Source organism: Kogia breviceps, chromosome 16, assembly GCF_026419965.1.
Source record: "Kogia breviceps isolate mKogBre1 chromosome 16, mKogBre1 haplotype 1, whole genome shotgun sequence".
Taxonomy (NCBI): Eukaryota; Metazoa; Chordata; class Mammalia; order Artiodactyla; family Physeteridae; genus Kogia; species Kogia breviceps.
The window spans coordinates 40,264,541-40,285,784 of NC_081325.1; the positions used below are offsets into that span (position 1 = coordinate 40,264,541).

At 37.7% G+C, this 21,244-nt stretch overlaps 1 pseudogene; it reads right to left on the reverse strand.

Moving 5' to 3' along the window:
* Nucleotides 1-1,695: 1,695 nt before the first annotated feature.
* LOC131743222 (ornithine decarboxylase pseudogene) lies at nucleotides 1,696-21,148 on the reverse strand (annotated as a pseudogene).
* Between the last annotated feature and the right edge of the window lie 96 nt (nucleotides 21,149-21,244).

A 21,244-nucleotide genomic window follows, 5' to 3' on the forward strand; every position in this document is an offset into this window, starting at 1 on the left:
GGAACAAATTAAAACCTACAAGAACAACTAAATGAAGAGGAGATAGGCAATATACCTGAAAAATAATTCAGAGTAATAATAGTAAAGATGATCTAAAATCTCAGAAAAAGAATGGAGGCCCAGATGAAGATAATACAAGAAATGTTTAATAAGGAGCTAGGAGAGTTTAATAAGAAACAAACAGAGGTGAACAATACAATAACTGAAATGAAAAATACACTAGAAGGAATCAATAGCAGAATAACTGAGGCAGAAAAATTAATAAGTGAGCTGAAAGACAGAGTAATGGAAATCACTGCCACAGTACAGAATAAAGAGAAAAGAATGAAAAGAAATAAGGACAGTCTCAGAAACATCTGGGACAATGTTAAGCACACCAACATTTGCATATAGGAGTCCCAGAAGGAAAAGAGAAAGAAAAAGAGCCTAAGAAAATATTTGAAGATATTAACCAAAACTTCCCTAACATGAAAAGAAAACCCTCACTCAAGTCCAGGAAACACAGAGAGACCCGTGCAGGATGAACCAAAGGTGGAACACACTGAGACACATATTAATCAAACTACAAAAATTAAAGACAAAGGTAAAAATATTAACAGCAACAGGGAAAAGCAACAAATAACATACAAGGGAATCCCCATAAGATTATCAGCTGATTTTTCTGCAGAAATTCTGTGGGACAGAAGGTAGTGACGTAATATATGTAAAGAGATGAAAGGGAAAAACCTACAACCAAGAATACTTTACCAGGCAAGGCTCTTGCTCAGATTTGACACAGAAATCAAAAGCTTTACAGACAAGAAAAAGCTGAAAGAATTCAGCACCACCAAAACAGCTTTACAGCAAATGTTAAAGGAACTTCTCTAGGTGGGGAAGAGGCATGCAACTTAAAACAACCTTTACACATATAGACTGCTATATCAAAACCTCATGGGAACAGCAAATCAAAAAACCACAATAGAAACACACACACACACACACACACACACACACACACACACACACAAGTAACCCAAACACAGCAAGAAAGATAGTTATCAGATCACAAAGAAGAGAACAAAAGAGGAAGGGAAGAAAAAAATACCGCAAAAACAAATCCAAGACAATTAAGAAACTGTCAGTAGGAACTTACATATTGATAATTACCTTAAATGCAAATGGATTAAATATTTTAACCAAAATGCATAGACTGGATGAATGGATACAAAAACAAGACTCATATAAATGTTGTCTACAAGAGACCTACTTCAGATCTAGGGACACATACAGACTGAAAGTGAGAGGATGAGAAAAGGTGTTCCATGCAAATGTAAACCAAAGGAAAACTGGAGTAGCAATACTCATATCAAACAAAATAGACCTTTTAAAAAAAATTATTTCAAAATTATTTATTTATTTTAAAACAGGTCACAACACTAAGCTTCTGGTCCATTCTGCTAATGCAAAAGATACAAATGCTTGCTCAGCAGTTGAAAGGCATGATTTAGTAGCATGTTTGAAAAGTGAATAAATATCTATATAAAACAAATATTCAAATAGTTTCCATAGGAACACAGTTGTGTGATCCCATCACCTAGTCTTCCACATTGTTGCATCTGTGCCAACACTACTCACATAGACATCTCAAAACTAGCAGTAGTTAAGTTAAATGGTCCCCCCCAAACCCTTAAATCAAGCTAAACTCACAGTTAACAGCTACAAGAATGGTATCCACACACTAGTACAAGCTGAAGCACAGGCTTCTGTGTGTCATTTCATTCCATTCTCCCAAGCACAGGACATAGGCAGAGTGTGAATATCCGGTTCCTCTACTCCAGGGGGGCAATTCATGGTTCTGGATTTTCTGCATCAGTTGCCATGTTGGCCCTGACATCACATAGTAGATGGTCAGTCTCTGGAATCCATTGAAAGTAGAAGCAGCAGTGACAGTGTAAACACCTATGTTTTCAAACAGCATCCAATCACCCAGATGCATCTCAAGTAAGTTACAGTGCTCAACAATGTGATCCAGGCCATCACATGTCGGTCCCCAGATGTTGAATGAATAATACTTCTCATCTGGTTTGGGTCTCTTCTGCAGAAGAGGCTTCACATGTTCATGATCATAGAGGATGCAGTTGAATGATCCATATACTCCATCATTCACATAATAAATAAATGTCTGTTCACTCGACTCATCTTCATCATCAGAGTCTGTCTGTTCCTTTAAGATACGTTTTTGGCAATGATATTAACTGCTAGAGTGAAAACTGAGGCAACTCAGTATCTTCCTGGCTCAGCTATGATTCTCACTCCAGAATCTGATGGAAAATACTTGCACAACACTGGGTTGATTACACTGGTGATCTCTTCAAATCTAAGATTTACATCCTCAGACCCAGGAAAGCCACCACCAATATCAAGCAGAAATATGTTGAAACCAACCTCAGCTCCCATGTCAAAGGCACAGTGGGCATCAGAGATGGTCTGCATGAAGGTCTCTGGATCAGTACAATGATGTCCCACATGGTAGCTGACACCAGTGACATCAATATCTAGCTCTTTTGCCCATTCCAAAACAAGCCTGCTGGTTTGGAGTGTGGCACAAAATTTGACACTGAGGTGACAGACTTCTTTGGAATCATCAGTGGCAATCTGAAAAAAACAACTTGGCCTTTGGATGTGCCCTGGCAACTTTCACCAACTCGACTTCACTATCAAAAGGTATCATCTGGACCCCATTATTGGCAGCATATTTAATCTGAGATGCTTGTTTACAAGGATTTGCATAGATAAACCTCTCTGGAGGCACCCTAAGACTCTGCACCAACTGGATTTCAGTCTTCTGGTACAGTCAAATCCTTTCCCAATGGCAGGTATGGTCTTCACTATTGTTCTGCTATCATTGCATTTGACTGCATAAAAGAGGTGACTCAATTAAGAGTTTTAAATGATCTCAGATGTTTCTTTACAATGTCTCCCAGGCCTACAACATAGAAGGCATCCTTATCGTCAGAAAAAGGAATTTCATTAATTTTTTGGTCTAGAATGTCCTTGGTAGTAAAACCTTCATCCAAGAAATGGCAGTCAAATTTCATTATTAAAGTTATTTGTGGTTTCTTTATATCTTTTTGAAAGAACAAAATGGGAAACTCAGAGATGGAATTTAAAGAAATTATGCCAGCTTTTCACAAAGGCAATTCTCCAGGAATTCCAAGTCCCACTGAAGATGTGTGTGCCCTCAGTGCAGCAATGAAAATGTTCTGATAAATGCACAGTCTGCTGTCCACCTTAGAGCACATGAGAACCATGGGTAGGTCCCATGGAGGTGAGATGCCACCACCACCGAGCACTCAGGACCACTGGCTGCTCTGCCTCTGTCCCCACCACCGCCATCAACCAACCTCCCAGCTGCCCACCACCTTGCTCCCTCCAGCAGAGGACAACCAGCCTGAGGTGGCACCGAGTGCTGGCAGAGGGGCAGCAGCAGTGGAGGCTGAGGGAACTGACCAAAAATAGACTTTAAAATAAAGACTGTTACAAGAGACAAGGAAGGACACTACATAATGATCAAAGGATCAATCCAAGAAGATATAAAAATTATAAATATATATGGACTCAACATAGGAGCACCCAATATATAAGCCAAATGTGAACAGCCATAAAAGGAGAAATAGACAGTAATACAATAATAATGGGGGACTTTAACACCCCACTTACACCAATGGACAGATCATCCAAACAGAAAATCAATAAGGAAACATAGGCTTTAAATAACACATTAGACAAAATGGACTTAACCAATATTTATACAGCATTCCATCCAAAAGCAATAGAATACACTTTCTTCTTAAGTGTACATGGAATATTTTCCAGGATACATCACATCTTGGGCCACAAAATAAACCTCAATAAATTTAAGAAAGTTGAGATCATATCAAACATCTTTTCTGACCACAACATAAGGAGATTAGAAATAACTGATAGGAAAAAAAAAACCTGCAAAAATCATAAACACATGGAGAATAAACTAAAAAAACCAATGGATCACTGAAAAAAATCAAAGAGGAAATCAAAAAATACCTAGAGATAAATGACAATGTGATGATCAAAACCTATGGAATGCAGCAAAAGCAGTTCTAAGAAGGAGGTTTATACCAATACAAACGTACCTCAGGAAACAAGAAAAATATCAAATAAACAACCTAATCTTACACCTAAAGCAACTAGAGAAAGAAGAACAAACAAAACCCAAAGTTAGTAGAAAGAAAGAAACAATAAAGATCTGAGCAGAAATAAATGAAATAGAGATGATGAAATCAATAGCATAGATCAATGAAAGTAGAAGCTGGTTCTTTGAAAAGATAAACAAAATTGATATATTTTTAGCCAAACTCATCAAAAAATAAATAAATAAAAAGAGAGGGCTTAAATCAATAAAATTAGAAATGAAAAAGGAGAAGTTACAATGGACACCACAGAAATAAAAAAGATCATAAGAGAATACTACAAACAACTATATGCTAATAAAATGGACAATCTAGAAGGAATGGAAAAATTCTTAGAAAGGTACAACCTTCCATGACTGAACCAGAAAGAAATAGAAACTATGAACAGATCAATCAAAAGTACTGAAATTAAAAGTGTGATTTAAAAAATTCAGACAAACAAAAATCCAGGACCAGATGACTTCCAGGTGAATTCTATCAAACATTTAGAGAAGAGTTAACATCTATCCTTCTGAAACTCTTCCAAAATATAGCAGAGGGAGGAACACTCCCAAACTCATTCTATGAGGCCACCACCATCACCCTGATACCAAAACCAAAGATACCATAAAAAAAGAAAATTATAGGCTGATATAACTAATGAACACAGACACAAAATTCCTCAAGAAAACACTAGCAAACCGAATCCACCAACACATGAAAAGGATCATACATCATGATCTAGTGGGATTTATCACAGGGATGAAAGGATTCTTCAATATATGCAAATTAATCAATATGATAAACCACATTAACAAACTTAAGAATAAAAACCATATGATCTTCTCGCTCCAACCAAAAGACATGGACTGGATGAATGGATACAAAAACAAGACCTCTATATTTGCTGTCTACCCCTATATTTGCTGTCTTCTGACTTAGGGACACATACAGACTGAAAGTAAGGGTATGGTAAAAAGGATTCCATGCAAATGGAAATCAAAAGAAAGCTGGGGTAGCAATACTCATATCTGACAAAATAGACTTTAAAATAAAAGTTATAAGAGACAAAGAAAGGCACTACATAATGATCAAGGGATCAATACAAGAAGAAGTCATAACAATTGTAAATATTTATGCACCCAAAATAGGAGCACCTCAATATATAAGGCAAATACTAACTGCTATAAAAGGAGAAATTGACAGTAACACAATAGTGGGGGACTTTAATACCCCACTTTCACCAATGGACAGATCATCCAGACAGAATATCAATAGGAAATGACACATTAGACCAGAGGGACTTAATGGATATTTATAGAGCATTCCATCCAAAAGCAGCAGAATACACATTCTTTTCATGTGGTACACATGTTGGACCACAGAGTGAACCTCGGTGAATTTAAGAAAATTGAAATCAATATCAAGCATATTTTCCAACAACAACTGCTATTTTTAAAATAGAAAACCAACAAGGACCTACAATGTAGCACAGGGAACTCTGCTCAATATTTTGTAATAACCTAAATGGGAAAAGAATTTGAAAAAGAATAGATACATATATATGTATAACTGAATCACATTGCTGTACACCTGAAACTAACACATTGTTATCTGACTATATTCCAACATAAAATAAAAGTTTTAAAAAATATGATCATCTCAATAAATGCAAAAAAAGCTTTTGACAAAATTCAACACCAATTCATGGTAAAAACTTTACAGGTAGTGGGCACGGAGGGAATCTACCTAGACATAATAAGGGACATATACGACAACCCCACAGCAAGCATCATTCTCAATGGTGATAAGCTGAAAGCATTCCCCCTAAGATCAGGAACAAGCCAAGAAAGTCCACTCTCATCACATTTTTTCAACATATTTTGGGAGTCTTAGACATGGCAGTCAGAGAAGAAAAAAGTAAATAAATCTAAATTGGAAAAGAAAAAGTAACACTTTCACTGTTTGCATATGACATGATACTATTCTTAGAAAATCCTAAAGATTCTACCAGAATACTACTAGTGCTCATGAATGAATTTGGTAAAGTTGCAGGAAACAAAATCAATACACAAAAATCTCTTGCATTCCTATACACTAACAACAAAAATCAGAAAGAGAAATTAAGAAACAATCCCATTTACCATCACATTAAAAGGGAAAAAAACCCAGCTAGGAATAAACGTACCTAAAGAGACAAAAGACCTATACTCAGAAAATGATGTTACTGGTTAAAGAAATGAAAGATGACACAGACAGATGGAGAGATATGCCATGTTCTTGAACTGGAAGAATCATTATTACCAAAATGACTATTACTATCCAAAGCAATCTACAGATTCAAAGAAATCCCTATCAAATTACCAGTGACATTTTTTACAGAACTAGAACAAAAAATCTTAAATTTGTATGGAGACACAAAAGACCCTGAATAGCCAAAGCAATCTTGAGAAATAAGACTGGAGCTTGAGGAATCAAGCTCCCTGACTTCAGACTATACTGCAAAGCTACAGTAATCTAAACAGAATTGTACTGGCTCAAACAAGAAATATAGATCAATGAAACAGAACAGAAAGTCCAGAGATAAACCCACACACCTATGGTCAACTAATCTATGACAAAGGGGGCAAGGACATACAATGGAGAAAAGACAGTCTCTTGAATAAGTGGTGCTGGGAAAACTGGACGACTACATGTAAAAGAATGAAATTAGAACATTCTCTAATACCATACAGAAAAATAAACTGAAAATGGATAAAAGACCTAAATGTAAGGCTGGATACTGTAAAACTCTTAGAGGAAAACATAGGCAGAACACTCTCTGACATTTATCAAAGGAAGATCTTTTTGAATCCACCTGCTAGAGTAATAAAATAGTAACAAAAATAAACAAATGGGACCTAATTAAACTTAAAACCTTTTGCACAGTACAGGAAATCATAAACAAAACAAAAAGACAACCCACAGAATGGGAGAAAATATTTGCAAATGAAGTGACTGACAAGGAATTCATCTCCAACATATACAAACAGCACATGCAACTCAATTAAAAAAAAAAAAACAACCCAATCAGAAAATGGATGGAAGGTCTAAATAGACATTTCTCCAAAGAAGACATACAGATGGCCAAAAAGCACATGAAAACCTCCTACATCACTAATTATTAGAGAAATGTAAATCAAACTACAATGAGGTTTCACCTCATACCAGTAAGACTGACCATCATCAAAAAATCTACAAGCAGTAAATGCTGGAGAGAATGTAAAGAGAAAGGAACGCTTTTACACTGTTGGTTGGAATGTAAATTGATACAGCCACTATGGAGAATGGTATGGAGGTTCCTTATAAAAGTAAAAATAGAACTACTATATGATCCAGAAATCCCACCACTGGGCATTTTCCCTGAGAAACTATACTTCAAAAAGTTAAATCCACCCCAATATTCATTGCAGCACTATTTACAATAGCCAGTACTTGGAAGCAACCTAAATGTCCATCAAGAGAAGAATGAATAAAGGAGATGTGGTACATATATACAATGGAATATTACTCAGCCATATGAAAGAACAAAATAATGCCATTTACAGCAAATTCGGTGGACCTAGAGATTGTCATATTGAGTGATGTAAGTCAGACAGAGAAGGATAAATATTATATGATATTGCTTATATGTGGAATCTAAAAAAATTGTACAAATGAACTTATTTACAAAACAGAAATAGAGTCACAAATGTAGAAAACAATCTTATGGTTACCAGGGGGGGAAGGTGGGGAGGGATAAATTAGGAGTTTTGTGTTGACATATACACACTACTATATTTAAAATAGCTAACTAATGAAAATCTAATGTATAGCACAGGGAACTCTACTCAATAGTTTGTAATGACCTATATGGGAAAAAAATCTAAAAAAGAGTGGATATATGTATATGTATAACTGATTCACTTTGCTGCACAGGAGAAACTAACACAATAGTGTAAATCAACTATACTCCAATAAGAATTAAAAAAAAAAAAATGACATTCTAGCTTTGCAAATTAGCATAAGTGTTCAAATAGAAATAACCAATTGAATGTCAAACTGTGTTAGACCTGAACGGTCTCCGAAGAATCCCAGCTCGCCCAAGAACCGCCAAGAGTCGAGAGTCGCTGCAACACGCAAGAGGTTTATTAGGAGCCGGTGCACCGGGGTTCCTTGGTCCTCACGCAGGAGGCCGAAGAGGAACCCCGCCCAAGCGGAATCACATACATTTTATAGCTTTCATTTTTCATTATGCAAAGTGTGGATATATCAAGGGTTTTTTTTTCTCATTGGTTTGTTTTGTTCCGGACCGGAGTGGGGACTTGGCTCTAGTTCCTTGATTGGTTGGCTGTCGGATGCCTACTCTACATTTACCGGAGTGGGGTCTTGGCTCTAGTTCCTTGATTGGTTAGCTGTCGGATGCCTACTTTACATTTTCGTGTTTTTGTGGTCGGAGGTTGAGTCACATGAGTTATGGTTGGCTAGGGCGACCTTTAAACTCTGGCTTAATCATTCTTATCACCCGCCATACTGGTTTGCTCGAGGTCTCATCCCCCGCCATACTTGTTTGCTCGGAACGGTCTCTGCCCAGGGGGGACATTCCAGTATCTTATTGCCAGCCGAAAAAGCTTAAAGCTCAAAAGTATCGATAGGGAAGTAGGGGTGTAAGTATAGTTAAGGCCCTACAACTGTTTACATTTAAAAGGCCCACAGAAAAGCATACTCTTGTGGAAATTACAAAATTATAAGAATAAAATTATAATCTTTAAATATTTGAGGAAGAAGGTATATAACAATCTGAAAATGAACATTAGATTATCTACAGTTTTCTATAACAAAATATAGAAAAGCCCCAACATTTTAACAGAAAATGATTGGAACTTTTAATTTAACACTGAAATAGGAATCAATTGTGAAGGCAAATAAATAATATGAAGAAAACCAAGAAAATTAAGAACATATGATACATACATAAATAAAATCCTCATGTACAACTTAAGTGAAATGAAGTAAATTCCCAGGATTTAGTTCTAACGGAATCCTAGAAACAACTGGAGCAGAGTGGAGCAGGAGGGTACAGGCCTCCAGAAATTATATTATAGTATGTTAGAAAGATATTGATAAAATAAAGGTATTTGTTCATTGTGTAAGCAAAAACAAAAATGAATATTAATAATATCAAGCAAACAACATTTTAATGAAACAAAATGGGACATGATTTTGATAATAAATGAAATAAAGAATAATTTATTTAAAATTAACATTTTAGATAATTTCCCTTGAACGATGCAAAAATGAAGGTAACGTAGCCATGACAAAGATAATGTAAGTCTATCCCTCAATCTGAGTTATGTATTCAACAATGTTTAGCATAGCCATAATGTTGTAAATATAATGTATTCAAAGATTTTCCATTTTGATGGTCAATTTGCAAAGCATGGGGAATCTAATTATGCCTATAGAAAGAAATATTAAATTACTATACTTTGATAATTTAAGAAGTTATTTTATACTTGATGTAACTGTTCTAATTAATTTACATACATTCTCTAACATAGTCCTTATAAGTTCTCCAACATGGGTAGTTGTCTTGACTTTACAGATTAGAAAACCAAGGGACAGAAAAGTTATGTAATTTCCTCAAAATAAACGTTTTCTAAAATGTGTATGTATATATTTTGAGGGAGAATTTCACTTAGGATTTGAATCCAGGCAATCTAGAAACATACTAATTTAAACTAACAATTGATTAGATGAATATAGAAAGTGAGTGCTAGTAAGATAAGCATAAGTGAAGGAAAATTTAATTCTAAGAGAGAGAAAGACAATCAAAAACGTGTATGAAGAAACAGATATAAATGCATATAACATATATTTACAGAACAATCACTTAAAGAAGTGAATACTACAAAGAGTTTTCCTTCAGAAAGTGTGCTGGGAGTTGGGGAATGGTTTCAGAAACTTGTTTTTTATTTTGATATTATGCAATTTTGTTTTCTTTACATTTGTATATATTGTTTTGGTAATGTGTAAAAAGTATATACATTCTTATTATGCCCAAGCATTAGAAACATTTGCAAAGTTTCCTTGAAAATTTGTTTCTAATAACAGGTTTCTTTGCACATACTTAATAGACAAATATGTGCATACACTGAGCATCTAATTACTATGCAAACAAACCTTGTTATTTCATAACCTTTAGAATGTATATTATTCTATGCATATCAGAGTATATTCTAAGAAATATTCTAGTCAGGAAATTTCTGAGTTGCTGAAATATTACAGAAAATGTAGATTTAGTACAATTGCCATGCTCACTTGCCTGGTTTCAGAAAGAGTACCTTCTTCATTTTTACTTTTCATACTTATTATGGTACTTATGCATTCATTAGACTATCTGTAGAAATAAAGGCTGAGTTGTAAAGAAGCAAAATGGTAAATATTCTAAGCTTGGAAATAGAAAGAAAAAGAGAAAACAAGGAGGAGATAAAACTGTCTTTAGGTTGAAATGTTTTAAATGGCTCCACAAATTTGCCAGCATGAAGTCTTTTAAGATATGGAAATTTATTAACACTGTGGCTTTTGCCACAAATTACTTTTAGCAGCTTATACATATACACAAAACAGTTAATGGTGTGCAGAATTTCTGCCATAAATAAAAGTCACTTTCACACAAAATTTAGATTTGACACTATTATGGGAATTTGTTAAGTGACAGAAGTATGCCTATAATTTCATGCCTTTTCTTCATCATAGCTGTGGCAATACTTCATTGTATTTACTCTAAATTCAAAACACCTTTAAAAGGATATTAAAAATGATTTCTTCTTTCCCATTTTTGCAAAGGTAAGATTTTGAAAAGAATGAAACTGTATTTGTTTTTTGCAGGGACTGTCCAATTTTAAAGTTGTGTACTTCATGTCCCCAAAATAATACTGTCATAAAAAGTCCTCTACCCTTCCATCTATTAATAGGAACAAAGAATGGAATATATGAGTTTTCTAGAAAGATATAACTAATTAGCTGGATTATATTTGTACAAATGAAACATAAATATAAGGCAGATGTTTGATTTCAAAATGTAGGTCTTTAATGAGCAGGTCTCCAGCTTTTATAGTCTGTAAGAATGCTCTCTGAAGAGTTTTGCCTCTTCTAATTTCTCCCATCTGTGATGAATGAAAATAAAATCTCTCCAACATTCTCTTATCTATTGGGTTTCCCTTAAGTTTTACTCTTTTCTTCTGCCTGTCAGTCACTATTCTCTCAAGTACGTTTTTATAACTGCAAAATTATTATAACTGCAAAATTAAAGGAGAGGTCATTTAACAAAATATTTTAAGGATGTTATGAATTAAGAGTAAATACAATGAAGTATTGGTATAGCATTGATGAAGGATAGGAGTGAAAGTCTAATTTTTTCTCTGTCACTTAAATTCTCACAATAATGTTAAAAGATTATCAAAACATGGTTCACATCCTCGTTGTCAAGGTTTTATCACATCGACATTTCTAGCTTCAATAGGAGAAAGTGTGTCTCACCTAGCTTGGTGACCATATGTCTACCTAAAACTCAGAGGTGCTTTTGCTTAATAGAAAAGGGATATTGAACATGTCATATCAATGACTAGACTTGCCTCTGTCACCAAATATATATGAATACTTTAGTTGTTATCTACAACACTAATTGAATTCTTGCCAAAATGAAGCAGCTCAAATCTGATAATGATCACATCCATGCCCAGGTCTAAGATTTCTAAGTGTTATGTAGACCTCTTCATCAGTTTGGATATAAGTATCTGTGGTCTGGTGACCTACAATCTAATGAAAAAATATCTTAACATCTTGCAGCCAGTATGCAATAAATGCTGTATGAACAGAGTAGAAACATTTTCATTAAAGAAGACAAAAGAATGAAAACCTTCCAGAAGTCCCAGTTCATAGGAGTCGTATAATATTTCTGGGCAGGAATTATTTTGAAAAGTGCCTGCCTTGGCAGTGGAGCAAGTTATTTATGGAGAAACCAGTGTGTTCTGGGTTGACTCATGTTGTGTTGTGTTATAGACTCTGGTTCTGCTCACTGAGAAAAGTCTCCTTGCAGAGTCTGTTATGTGTGCACGTGAGAAGTCAGACTGCACAGCTTTCCCAGCAGCTTCCATCTGGTGCAGGTTTGGAGCCCAGGGTTTGCCTTAGAAAGGAAACCAGCACTGTGCTTCTCAGGCCAGACTTGTGGTTTCTTTGGCAATGTAAGTCCCTATTTGGCTTTGCATCTATTTTCATTCAGTCAATTCTAAGGGCAAGTGAACACATGAAAAACTTTGTCTAGACAAAGCACTGAATCCTGCTTTGTCTAGTATCAATGCCTTTGTGCTGAGCCCTTTCCACTCTCTTAATGTTGGCAAACGTGAGGACATCTAAAATTACAGGCTTTGGTGGGATGATGACATCTAATATTGGATATATGGCTTTGGGCTGTCTCCTATTGTCTGGCAGGTTAATACAGAGACTGCTAGAAAATTCTTTCAGTCTTATATCTAAGGCTGCTTCTTCACAGTCACCTGTTCACAATGAGCCTTAGTTAACCTGTCTCTTACATAACTTGGTAAAAGTCAAAAACAGCAGCCAACACACAGTTACATTTTGAGGTTTACAAGATAGTTCTACTAGCACTCAGCCTCTTAGTAACAGGGGTAGCCATTGAGAATAACACAAAGTTTCATAAAATATTTTACCACAGGCCAACAAATAACTAAGGTCCTTCGCCTTCTGCCATGCAAATCTTGTCAAGGTCATATATTTTAACTCACTTTAAAAAAATAAATTTATTTTTGGCTGCATTGGGTCTTCATTGCTGCACATGGGCTTTCTCTAGTTATGGCAAGCAGGGGCTGCTCTCTGTTGCGGTGCACGGGCTTCTCATTGCTGTGGCTTCTCTTGTTGTGGAGCACAGTCTCTAGGCACGTGGTTTCAGTAGTTGTGGCACACAGGCTTAGTTGCTCCACAACATGTGGGATCTTCCTGGACCAGGGCTTGAACTCGAGTCCCCTGAATTGGTAGGCAGATTCTTAACCACTGCACTGCAAGGGAAGTTCCAATTGACTTTTTTTTTTTTTTTTTGAGAGAAATAAAAACCTCAATTTTATTTGATAAATATTTACTGACTTAAAAGCTTCTCACCTTAATTTGGATTCCCAATCAGAAAGACATGTATTAGCTAATGAGTTGATAGAAATTTCTGTTTTACTTTGCAATTATAGTTTTCAAAATGAATTAATATATAATTATTCTGGATAACAAACCAATAATTTAACATTTGATTTGCATGATATTGTTCATCAAAATCTACTCTTTTTTTTTTTCTTTCCAATTTCTTTTTTTTTATTTTATTTTATTTTGTTTTTATTTTTTTATTTTTTTAACATCTTTATTTGAGTATAACTGTTTTACAATAGTGCGTTAGTTTCTCTTTTACAACAAAGTGAATCAGTTATACATATACATATGTTCCCATAACTCTTCCCTCTTTTGTCACCCTCCCTCCCACCCTCCCTATCCCACCCCTCTAGGTGGTCACTAAGTACAGAGGTGAACTCCCTGTGCTATGCTGTAGCTTCCCACTAGCTATCTAATTTACATTTGGTAGTGTGTATATGTCCCTGCCACTCTCTCACATCGTCACAGCTTACCCTTCCCCCTCCCCATATCCTCAAGTCCATGCTCTAGTAGGTCTGTGTTTTATTCCCTCCTACCACTAATCTCTTCATGACATTTTTTTTTTTAGATTCCATATATAAGTGTTAGCATACGGTATTTGTTTTTCTCCTTCTGACTTACTTCACTCTGTATGACAGATTCCAGGTCTATCCACCTCATTACAAATAACTCAGTTTCATTTCTTTTTATGGCTGAGTAATATTCCATTGTATATATGTGCTACATCTTCTTTATCCATTCATCTGCTGATGGACACTTAGGTTGCTTCCATGTCCTGGCTATCGTAAATAGAGCTGCAATAAACATTTTGGTACATGACTCTTTTTGAATTATGGTTTTCTCAGGGTATATGCCCAGTAGTGGGATTGCTGGGTCGTATGGTAGTTCTATTTGTAGTTTTTTAAGGAACCTCCATACTGTTCTCCATAGTGGCTGTATCATTTTACATTCCCACCAGCAGTGCAAGAGTGCTCCCTTTTCTCCACACCCTCTCCAGCATTTATTGTTTCTAGAGTTTTTGATGATGGCCAATCTGGCCGGTGTGAGATGATATCTCATTGTAGTTTTGATTTGCATTTCTCTAATGATTAATGATGTTGAGCATTCTTTCATGTGTTTGTTGGCTATCTGTTTATCTTCTTTGGAGAAATGTCTATTTAGTTCTTCTGCCCATTTTTGGATTGGGCTGTTTGTTTTTTTGTTATTGAGCTGCATGAGTTGCTTATAAATTTTGGATATTAATCCTTTGTCAGTTGCTTCATTTGCAAATATTTTCTCCCATTCTGAGGGTTGTCTTTTGGTTTTGTTTATGGTATCCTTTGCTGTGCAAAAGCTTTTAAGTTTCATTAGATCCCATTTGTTTATTTTTGTTTTTATTTCCATTTCTCTAGGAGATGGGTCAAAAAGGATCTTGCTGTGATTGATGTCATAGAGTGTTCTGCCTATGCTTTCCTCTAAGAGTTTGATAGTGTCTGGCCTTACATTTAGGTCTTTAACCCATTTTGAGTTTATTTTTGTGTATGGTGTTAGGGAGTGTTCTAATTTCATACTTCTACAGGTAGCTGTCCAGTTTTCCCAGCACCACTTATTGAAGAGGCTGTCTTTTCTTCACTGTGTTTCCTTCCCTCCTTTATCAAAGATAAGGTGACCATATGTGTGTGGGTTTATCTCTGGGCTTTCTATCCTGTTCCATTGATCTATATTTCTGTTTTTGTGCCAGGACCATACTGTCTTGATTACTGTGGCCTTGTAGTATAGTCTGAAGTCAGGGAGCCTGATTCCTCCAGCTCCATTTTTCGTTCTCAAGATTGCTTTGGCTATTCAGGGTCTTTTGTGTTTCCATACAAACTGTGAAATTCTTTGTTCTAGTTCTGTAAAAAATGCCAGTGGCAATTTGATATGGATTGCATTGAATCTGTATATTGCTTTGGGTAATACAGTCATTTTCACTATGTTGATTCTTCCAATCCAAGAACATGGTATATTTCTCCACCTATTTGTATCATCTTTAATTTCTTTCATCAGTGTCTTATAGTTTTCTGCATACAAGTCTTTTGTCTCCTTAGGTAGGTTTATACCTAGATATTTTATTCTTTGTGTTGCAATGGTAAATGGGAGTGTTTTCTTAATTTCATTCTCAGATTTTTCATCATTAGTGTATAAGAATGCCAGAGATTTCTGTGCATTAACTTTGTATCCTGCTACTTTACCAAATTCATTGATTAGTTCTAGTAGTTTTCTGGTAGCATCCTTAGTATTCTGTATATATAGTATCATGTCATCTGCAAACAGTGACAGCTTTACTTCTTCTTTTCCTATTTGGATTCCTTTTATTTCTTTATTTTTTCTAATTGATGGGGCTAGAACTTCCAAAACTATGTTGAATAAGAGTGGTGAGAGTGGGCAACCTTGTCTTGTTCCTGATCTTAGTGGAAATGGTTTCAGTTTTTAACCATTGAGAACAATGCTGGCTGTGGGTTTGTCATATATTGCCTTTATTATATTGAGGAAAGTTCCCTCTATGCCTACTTTCTGCAGGGTTTTTATCATAAATGGGTGTTGAATTTTGTCAAAAGCTTTCTCTGCATCTATTGAGATGATCATATGGTTTTTCTCCTTCAGTTTGTTGATATGGTGTATCACGTTGATTGATTTGCGTATATTGAAGAATCCTTGCATTCCTGGAATAAACCCCACTTGATCATGGTGTATGATCCTTTTAATGTGCTGTTGGATTCTGTTTGCTAGTATTTTGTTGAGGATTTTTGCATCCATGTTCATCAGTGATATTGGCCTATAGTTTTCTTTCTTTGTGACGTCTTTGTCTGGTTTTGGTATCAGGGTGATGGTGGCCTCGTAGAATGAGTTTGGGAGTGTTCCTACCTCTGCTATCTTTTGGAAGAGTTTCAGAAGGATAGGTGTTAGCTCTTCTCTAAATGTTTGATAGAATTCGCCTGTGAAGCCATCTGGTCCTGGGCTTTTGTTTGTTGGAAGATTTTTAATCACAGTTTCAATTTCAGTGCTTGTGATTGGTCTGTTCATGTTTTCTGTTTCTTCCTGGTTCAGTCTTGGCAGGTTGTGCATTTCTAAGAATTTGTCCATTTCTTCCAGGTTGTCTATTTTATTGCCATAGAGTTGCTTGTAGTAATCTCTAATAATCTTTTGTATTTCTGCAGAGTCAGTTGTTACATCTCCTTTTTCATTTCTAATTCTATTGATTTGAGTCTTCTCCCTTTTTTTCTTGATGAGTCTGGCTAATGGTTTATCAATTTTATTTATCTTCTCAAAGAACCAGCTTTTAATTTTATTGATCTTTGCTATTGTTTCTTTCACTTCTTTTTCATTTATTTCTGATCTGATATTTATGATTTCTTTCCTTCTGCTAAATTTGGGGTTTTTTTGTTCTTCTTTCTCTAATTGCTTTAGGTGCAAAGTTAAGTTGTTTATTCGAGTTGCTTCCTGTTTCTTAAGGTATGATTGTATTGCTATAAACTTCCCTCTTAGAACTGCTTTTGCTGTATCCCATAGGTTTTGGGTCGTCGTGTCTCCATTGTCATTTGTTTCTAAGTACTTTTTGATTTCCTCTTTGATTTCTTCAGTGATCACTTCGTTATTAAGTAGTGTATTGTTTAGCCTCCATGTGCTTGTATTTTTTACAGATCTTTTCCTGTAATTGATATCTAGTCTCATAGCGTTGTGGTCAGAAAAGATACTTGATACGATTTCAATTTTCTTAAATTTGCCAAGATATGATCTATCCTGGAGAATGTTCCATGGGCACTTGAGAAAAATGTGTATTCTGTTGTTTTTGGATGGAATGTCCTATAAATATCAAGTAAATCCATCTTGTATAATGTATCATTTAAAGCTTGTGTTTCTTTATTTATTTTCATTTTGGATGATCTGCCCATTGGTGAAAGTGGGGTGTTAAAGTCCCCTACTATGATTGTGTTACTGTCGATTTCCCCTTTTATGGCTGTTAGTATTTGCCTTATGTATTAAGGTGCTCCTATGTTGGGTGCATAAATATTTACAATTGTTATATCTTCTTCATGGATCGATCCCTTGATCATTATGTAGTGTCCTTCTTTGTCTCTTGTAATAGTTTTTATTTTAAAGTCTATTTTGTCTGATATGAGAATTGCTACTCCAGCTTTCTTCTGATTTCCATTTGCATGGAATATCTTTTTCCATCCTCACTTTCAGTCTGTAAGTGTCCCTAGGTCTGAAGTGGGTCTCTTGTAGACAGCATATATTTGGGTCCTGTTTTTGTATCCATTCAGCCAGTCTGTGTCTTTTGGTGGAAGCATTTAATCCATTTACATTTAAGGTAATTATTGATATGTGCGTTCCTCTTACCATTTAGTTAATTTTTTCGGGTTGTTCTTGTAGGTCTTTTCCTTCTCTTGTGTTTCTTGCCTAGAGAAGTTCCTTTAGCATTTGTTGTAAAGCTGGTTTGGTGGTGCTGAACTCTCTCAGCTTTTGCTTGTCTGTAAAGGTTTTAATTTCTCCATCAAATCTGAATGAGATCCTTGCTGGGTAGAGTAATCTTGGTTGTAGGTTTTTTTCCTTCATCACTTTAAATATGTCCTGCCACTCCCCTCTGGCTTGTAGAGTTTCTGCTGAAAGATCAGATGTTAACCTTATGGGGATTCCCTTGTGTGTTATTTGTTGTTTTTCCCTTGCTGCTTTTAATATGTTTTCTTTGAATTTAATTTTTGACAGTTTGATTATTATGTGTCTTGGCGTGTTTCTCTTTGGGTTTATCCTGTATGGGACTCTCTGTGCTTCCTGGATTTGGTTGACTATTTCCTTTCCTATATTAGGGAAGTTTTCAACTATAATCTCTTCAAATATTTTCTCAGTCCCTTTCTTTTTCTCTTCTTCTTCTGGGACCCCTATGATTCGAATGTTGGTGCGTTTAATGTTGTCCCAGAGATCTCTGAGACTGTCCTCAGTTCTTTTCATTCTTTTTTCTTTCTTCTGCTCTGCAGTAGTTATTTCCACTATTTTATCTTCCAGGTCACTTATCCATCCTTCTGCCTCAGTTATTCTGCTACTGATCCTGTCTAGAGTATTTTTCATTTCATTTATTGTGTTGCTCATCGTTACTTGCTTCCTCTTTATTTCTTCTAGGTCCTTGTTAACTGTTTCTTGCAATTTGTCTATTGTATTTCCAAGATTTTGCATCATCTTCACCATCATTATTCTAAATTCTCTTTCAGGTATATTGGCTATTACCTCTTCATCTGTTAGGTCTGGTGTGTTTTTATCTTGTTCCTTCATCTGCTGTGTGTTTTTCTGTCTTCTCATTTTGCTTATCCTACTGTGTTTGGGGTCGCCCTTTTGTAGGCTGCAGGTTCGAATTTCTCTCTGTTTTTGGTGGCTGTCCCCAGTGGCTGAGGTTGGTTCAGTGGGTTGAGCAGGTTTCCTGGTTGGGGGGACCAGTTCCCCTGTTCTGGTGGATGAGGCTGGATCCCGTCTCCCTGGTGGGTAGGTCCAAGTCTGGGGGCGTGTATGGGGATGTCGGTAGCCTTACTGTGATTCTAGGCCGCCTCTCTGCTAATGGATGGGGCTGTAGACCTGTCTCGCTCTTTGTTGGGGATAGGGTGTCCAGCACTGTTCGTTGCTGGTCCTTGAGTGAATCTGGGTCTTGGTGTTGAGATGGATATCTCTGGGAGATTTTCGCCATTTGATATTACGTGGAGCTGAGAGGTCTCTTGTGGACCAGTGTCCTGAGGTTAGTTCTCCCACCTCAGAGACACAGCCTTGACACCTGGCTGGAGTGCCAAGAGCCTTTAATCCACACGGCTCAAAACAAAAGGGAGAAAAAAGTAGAAAGTCAAGAAAGGAAGGAAGAAAGGAGGAAGGGAGGGAAGGAAGGAAGAAAGGAAGGGAGGGAGGAAGGAAGGAAGGGAGGAAGGAAGGAGGAAATAAAGAAAGGAAGGGAGGGAGGAAGAAAGGAAGGGAGGAAGGAAGGAGGGAATAAAGGAAGGAAGGGAGGGAGGAAGAAAGGAAGGGAGGAAGGAAGGAGGGAATAAAGGAAGGAAGGGAGGGAGGAAGAAAGGAAGGGAGGAAGGAAGGAGGGAGTAAAGAAAGGAAGGGAGGAAGGAAGGAGGGAATAAAGGAAGGAAGGGAGGAAGGAAGGAAGGGAGGAAGGAAGGAAGGAGGGAAATAGGAAAAGGAGGGAAGAAAGGAAGAAAGAAAGGGGAGAAGACAAAATAAAGTAGGGTAAAATACAGTTATTAAAATAACAAAATAATTATTAAGAAGAAAAATTTCTATTAAAGAAAAAAAAAAAATGGTCGGTCTAACCCCAGGACAAATGGTGAAAACAAAGCTACACAGACAAAATCTCACACAGCAGCACCCACATACACATTCACAAAAAGAAAAAAAGGGGAAAATAATAGTATATCTTGCTCCCAAAGTCCACTTCCTCAACCTGGGATATTTCGCTGTCTATTCAGGTTTTCCACAGATGCAGGGCACTTCAAGCTGACTGTGGAGCTTTAACCTGCTGATTCTGAGGCTGCTGGGAGGGACCACCCCCTCTCTTTGTTCGCACAGCTCCTGGGGCTCAGCCCTGGACCTGGCCCCGCCTCTGTGTGCAGGTCGTCCGATGGCGTCTGCCCTTCGCTTAGAGAGGGCGGGGTCAAAGGAGCAGCGTTAACGGAGCAGTTGATTCGGGGGCTCTGGCTCACTCAGGCGGTGGGTGGGGGGGCACGGATGTGGGGCGAGTCCGCGGCGGCAGAGGCCGGCGTGACGCTGCACCGGCCCGAGGCACGCCGCGCGTTTTCCCGGGGAAGCAGTCCCAGGATCCCGGGACCCCGGCGCTGGCGGGCTGCACAGGCTCCCGGGAGGGGCGGTGTGGAGAGTGACCTGCGCTCGCACACAGGCCTCTTGGTGGCGGCAGCAGCAACCGTAGCGCCCCACACCCGTCTCTGTTGTCCGCGCCGACAGCCGCAGCTCACGCCCATTTCTGGGGCTCCTTTATGTGGTGCCCTTAATTCCCTTTCCTCGCGCCCCAGGAAGCGAAGAGGCAAGAAAAAGTCTCTTGTCTCTTCGGCAGCTCCGCGCCCGTTTCTGGAGCTCCTTTAAGCGGCGCGCTTAAACCCCTCTCCTCGCGCAGCAGGAGGTAAAGAGGGAAGAAAAGGTCTCTTGCCTCTTCGGCAGCTCCAGACTTCTCCCGAACTCCCTCCCGGCCCGCCGTGGTGCGCTAACCCCTTCAGGCTGTTTTCGCTCTGCCAACTCCAGACCTTTCCCTGGGATCCGCCCGAGGCTCAGTTCCCAGCCCCGCCCGCCACGGCGGATGAGCAGACAAGCCTCTCGGGCTGGTGAGTGCTGATCGGCACCGATCCTCCGTGCGGGAGTCTCTCCGCTTTGCCCTCCGCACCCTGTTGGCTGTGGTCTCCTCAGCGGCTCTGAAGCTTCCCACTCCGCCACCCGCAGTCTCCGCCCGCGAAGGGGCTTCTAGTGTGCGGGAACCTTTCCTCCCTCTCGGCTCCCTCCCACTGGTGCAGGTCCCGTCCCTATTCTTTTGTCTCTGTTTATTCTTTTTTCTTTTGCCCTAACAAGGTACGTGGGGGGGTTTCTTGCCTGAGGTCTGAGGTCTGAGGTCTTCTGCCAGCGTTCGGTGGGTGTTCTATAGGAGAAGTTCCACGTGTAGATGTATTTCTGATGTATCTGTGAGGAGGAAGAGTGATCCCCGCGTCTTACTCTTCCGCCATCTTCTCGCTCCCCCCCCAATTGACTTTTGATATCACCTTCTGTAACAGTTCTGAATTCAGAAAAATAAATGTAATAAATTTTAATTATTGTAAGTT